Source organism: Sinohyriopsis cumingii, unplaced genomic scaffold (genome assembly GCF_028554795.1).
Source record: "Sinohyriopsis cumingii isolate HCF-2022 unplaced genomic scaffold, ASM2855479v2 utg000349l, whole genome shotgun sequence".
NCBI lineage: Eukaryota > Metazoa > Mollusca > Bivalvia > Unionida > Unionidae > Sinohyriopsis > Sinohyriopsis cumingii.
In genome coordinates, this window is record NW_028315889.1 from 4,235,205 (window position 1) to 4,241,106 (window position 5,902).

Consider the following 5,902-nt stretch of genomic DNA (forward strand, 5'->3'; position numbering starts at 1 on the left):
GACCGTTGGGTGTTTGTTTCTTATTTTAAAATTTTTTATTAAAAAAAAAACCCTTAGGAACGGAAGTAATCAGCTATAACAGCCTTAATCATTTGCCACGGCCAATGCACACTTCTGGACTTGTCCCTGTTGATGATGATTTGGTAGAAATCACATGGGCTGGTATCTCAGATGTAGGAACAGGGTTGGGTTATTTGGCTCATTAAGGTTTTTCTTTCTTGGGTCGTATTAAAGACGTCTGATACATTTGTTTCAGAATCCTTACCTCTGCCATAATGTCTAAGAGTACCGTCACCGCTTGACTTTCACTGTCGTTCTTCTCTCCTTGACCTTGTTTCTTCTCTGCTGTTGATTCTTCTTGTCATTTCCTTCTTCTTACCTAGTCTTCTTGCTGTTGCTGTTGCTATTGAAGGAGAAAACTTGTTCTGCTTCTTTCTGCTGTTATAAAAATTTCTCCAATTCATCTTTCTGTCTCTGTCTTACGTGTGGCAAACAAGAAGGTGGCGAAGGTGCTGATACCGGAATAAATTCTTGCGAAGAAGAGAGAAAATCGACTAAATCCCAATTAAAATCGGTCTCTTCTGGGAGTAGGACTGTGTTCACTTTGGTAGCCGCTGCTATGCCGTCGTTTCTCGTCTCCACGGCCGGTGCACCACAATTCGTCGTCTTCTTAGTTTCCGTCATGTTTGAAAACTGTCGCATTGATTCACTGCGCACAGACGCTAGCGCAGCTATATATGGAATGTGACGTCACAGGCAGCTCTCTTCGGATTGGAAGGCAGACTGAATTTTGTAACGCGTGTTAGGATTGATGAAATCACTCAATCCGTTTCAATCCGCTCTTCCACTAAAACTAATCTCGTTCACTTCATTCTCTTCACCTGTTCTCGTCACAAGATGTGGACTAACGTTGAACGATCTACCCTCGTATAGTTGATGCTGTTCCGTACGGACTTGCCGACGCATGTGAGATCATCATGGGCAATCGTACGGATTACCGATACGAGCGTTTGAAAAAGAAATGTGGAAAGACAAGGCTGTCTGAAGAGAGTCCTCATCTACAGTACAGAAGTCAGAAGATGTTTGCGGAAGAGAAGAAGACATAGGCGATGCCTTCTATATTAACGGATTAATGTTAATATAAAAAAGACCCTTTTCAGGGCTAATATTATGCCTCGAAAAGATTTGCTTTCTTGTCTAAAATTTTTTCCTCTTCCCTCTGTATGGATAGTAAATTTCGGGTTTGTATTTTGTTTCTTCCCGTGTGTGGATAGTATATTTGGAATTTGTATGCATTCGCGTACATTTGTGTGGATAGTATATTTGGGTTTTCCCCTCTTCCCGCTGTGTAAATAGTATATTTTGAGTTTGTTTTTTGTTCTTTCCTCTGTCGTGGGTGTGGGTGTGTGGGTGTGTGTTTGTATGCATTTGCATACGTTTGTCTGGATAGTAGAGTGTGTGTTTGTAAGCGTTCGCGTAAGTTTGTGTCGATAGTATATATGGGGTTTGTATGCGCTCGCGTACGTTTGTGTGGATAGTATATTTGGCTTTGTGTGGATAGTATAGTGTGTTTGTGTGGATAGTAGAGTGTGTTTGTATGTGTGCGCGTACGTTTGTGTGGATAGTATAATTTGGCTAGTTTTTTTCTTCTTCCGGTGTGTGGATAGTATATTTGGGGTTTGTATGAGTGCGTGTACTTTGTGTGAATAGTATATTTAGGTTTGTGTGGATAGTAAAGTGTGTGCTTGTGTGTATAGTAGAGTGTGTGTTAGCATGCGTGCGCGTACGTTTGTGTGGATAATGTCTTTGGGCTTTTTATCTTCTTCCGTATGTGGATAGTATATTTGGGGTTTGTATGCATCCGCGTACGTTGTTTGAATATTAAATTAGAGTTATAATGGATAGTAGAGTGTATGCGTGCGCGTTCGTTTGTGTGGATGATATATTTGGGTTCGTGTAGATAGTGGTGTGTGTGTGTGTTTGTATGCGTTCGTGTGGATAGTCAATATTGGAGTTTCTTGATAGCAAATATTTGGGTATTTATGATAGTAGATATTGGGGGTTTTACCCCTCCATTCTGTGTGGATAGTAGAATGTGTTTTTTTACTCTTCCCTCTGTGTGGACAGTATATTTTGGATTTTGTTTTTTCTTCTTTCCTCTGTGGCTTTTGTGTGTGTGTGTGTGTGTGTGTGTATGCATGCGTGTACGTTTATGTGGATTTTAAAGTGTGTGTTTGCATGCATTCGCGTACGTTTGTGTCTATACGTTTGTGTGGAGAATAGAGTGTATGTTTGTATGCGTTCGCGTACGTTTGTGTTTATGGTAGAGTGTGTATTTGTATGGATAGTAGAGTGTGTGGTTGTATGCGTGCGCGTACGTTTGTGTGGATAGTATATTTGGGTTTGTGTGGATAGTAGAATGTGTGCTTGTGTGGATTTAGAGTGCGTCTGTATGCGTTCGCGTAAGTTTCTGTGGATAGTAGATATTGGGTTTTTATAGTACATATTAGGGTATTTTTTTCAGTAAATATTGGGTTTCTTACCCTTCCATTTTATGTGGATAGTAGAGTGTATGTTTGTGTTGATAGCAGAGTGTGTGTTTGTATGCGTTCGCGTACGTCTGTGTGGATAGTAGATAATGTCTTTGTATGCATGTGCGTACGTTTGTGTGGATAGTAGATATTGGGGTCTTTGATAGTAAATATTGGGGTATTTTTTATAATAGATATTGGATTTATTTTCCCCTTCTCTTCTGTGTTGATAGTATATTTTGGCTTAGTTTTTTTCATCTTCCCTCTGTGGTGTGTGTGTATGTGTGTGTGTGTGTATGTGTGCGCGCGTGTGCTTGTTTGTGTATGTAAGTATTGTTCTTTGTTTCACTCTATAAAACTCCCTTCGTCTCTACCAAATACATTTCACCTACCTACCTATCTATCTACCTACAGCGGCGTGTTCAGGTCAGCCACTTGCAATACTGTTGCCATTATACCCCTAGTGTCTAGTACAGTGACGTAATTGAAGCTGGAAATTTTGATACTATAAATACAGACTTGGATTTTTCCACAGGTTGTAGCAATAAATAGATTCTAGGGTTTTTTAACAGGAACGTCACACAAATTGAGGCTAGAAATAGAAAGTGTGTTTTGCCAAAGGAATTTCCTACAAGTTGTAGCTATAAATAGAGTGAGATTTCATAGGAAATTCAACAGGTCATTGCTTTGAATAGGTACTAGGTTAGTTCATAGGACTTTCCTACAAGATGAGATTATAAATAGATTGTTGGTTTTTCATAGGAATTTCCACAGGTTGTAGCTAATAATAGATAGTGGAATTTCATAGGAAGTTCGACATGTTATAGCTATAAATAGATACTAGGTTGGTTCATAGGACTTTCCTACAAGATTAGATTATAAATAGTTACTAGGTTTCTCCATTTTAGTCTAAACCAATGTAATCTAATGTTCGGGGATATGTTTAGTCTCCTTTAAATTCTGGGACAATTTCGTCATTTTAGCGTTACTTTTAGTCACATCCATTTTGGCTTAGTCTTTTCCTTAATTATAGCTATTTATAGCATCATTACAATTATGCAAATTTACGAACATCGCCAACATAATTTCAGGTCTATGTAATGCTTTATATATAAATCTCGGGCTTGTGTTAGTATATGTCTGTCTCTGTTTATGTTGTGTTTGGACCTCTACCATCCTTGTGTCTAGATAGGCCCTATTCAATTTATCCATTGTCACTAGACAGGCCCATCTATGTTCAAGGTCCCTTGTCCCAAGATAGTCCCATGTTCGATTCCCCTTGTCCCTTGACAGTCCCAATCTATTGTCGCTATACATTCCTTATGTTCGATTCCCCTTGTCCCTATACATTCCCAGCCTATGTTTAACTTTCCTTTGTCCCGATATAGTTCCACCCATGTTAAATTTCCCCGTGTTAAATTCACCTTGTCCCTATATGTTACCAGGGTGTTTTTCCTTATATGTTCTCATTTGCCCTACGGTATCAATCTATGTCGATGTGTTATATATGTCTATGTCTATATCTCTCCTGTATGTATCTCTCCCTAGAGTAGCGAGTATTCCGGTCAGCCCTTTGCTACAATGTTACCAATATCCAGTACCGTGACGTCACCTCACCTGTTCCATTTCTTTTATCCCTAAACAACAAACCCACTTCGCCTTGTCGCTATACAGTCCCAATATTCCCCATGTTCAATTTCCCTTGTCGCTATATCGTCCCGGGGTGGGGGGTCTGTAATGTAGTTTCCCATTGTCGCTATATCGGCCCCGTATACTACCGCTCATCTAAATTGGATGTAAAAAGTTCTCATCTAAAATAATATTCTTGGAAATAGAGAAATGGATTTATAGTGACATTCAAATAAGGATATATTCTGGGATATTATTTTTGTGATCGAACAAAAGACTGTTAGCACGTCATTACTATTCAGACCATCACAGGCACATAAACGCTTTCAGCTTTGGTTTCATTTTGGAATACCACTAAAGTTTATTCAGAACGTTCATCATTAGGACTTGTGTTAGTAATACTAGGATTATTTGGTATTTGATTCGCTGTACTTTTTTTGCAGTTTCACTTTGTATTTTAGGAAAATCAATTATTTGTTGAATTTTACAAAACTGGTTGGTTTTCGCTCTTTTCTGCTATATGTAACTTTGACATCATAGAGTCGTAAAAAGATTATATATATATATATATATATATATATATATATATATATATATATATATATATATATATATATATAATATTATATTCAACTAGCAAGATAAAATGGTTCTACCAGCTCAGCAAACTCGTCCTAATTAGCCAGAACATTAAAGTTAGGCGTCAGTCTACCCCCTATAGATACCCTCTGCTAGTGTGTTAAAAACGCTATACTCCATACAATCCCCAAAAATAATCTGGAAGCATCAACTGGGACCACCTTCATAGGATCGCCCAGAGTACATTAGATTGTTTTCAACGAGATTCTCCAGGCCTGATCGCTTTCAATCAACCCATCCTAAAAGAACATAGCGATTTTCAACAGCCCTAAGATCCGACGATTTATTCAGACTTGTAGGGACGGTACAGCTAATATCCTCCCCGGTAGGGGGCCCCGAGTGGCCGAGTGGTCTAAAACGCTCACCGTTACGGATCACTGTCATCTCACCTCTGTCTGCGTGAGTTCGAGTCTCAGGCTCGGCTAGCGTGGGTACGTGAGAAAGCCTGCCAGTAGCTTCTCGTGGGTCGGTGGTTCTTCCCGGGGTTTTCCAGGGTTCTTCCTCCATCAGTTATACTGGCCGCCATGTATAGCCTATCTTGTGCTGAAAAATGGCGTTAAACCCTACAACAACAACAACAACCTCCCGGTGGCAAAATGGGTCAGAGCATCCGCATCGGTTTCGGAAGGTCACGGGTTCAAACCCCGGCCGAGTCAGACCCTAAAGTTATAAAAAGGTACTAGCAGCTGCCTCGCTTGACGCTAAGCATTAAGAAGGTAGTGTTAGGACTGGTCGGCCTCTTTTTTTTAAATAATAAACTCTTTTATAGTATTAAAAACAGGTCCTATGAAAGAACGGGTCAGGCTGGTAATCTGGAGTAATTGTTTCACTCGGTATGATTTGTTTCTTTCAGATCATTGTTTTTTTCCAACTCGATAAAATATTCATGTTACACTTGCAATATCAATGTTCATCTTTGTAGGTTCTAAAAATGGTCCCGGTCACTTTCACAGCATTGCAATCAGTATTTTGATGGCTATGAATGGATCATCATTATGTACCTATTCATAATAATACATTTAGTTTTTCAGACACTGACATTATCTGGATGGTATTGGTGGCAACTAGAAGTATTATGTTATGTATTAAAATACCAATCCGCT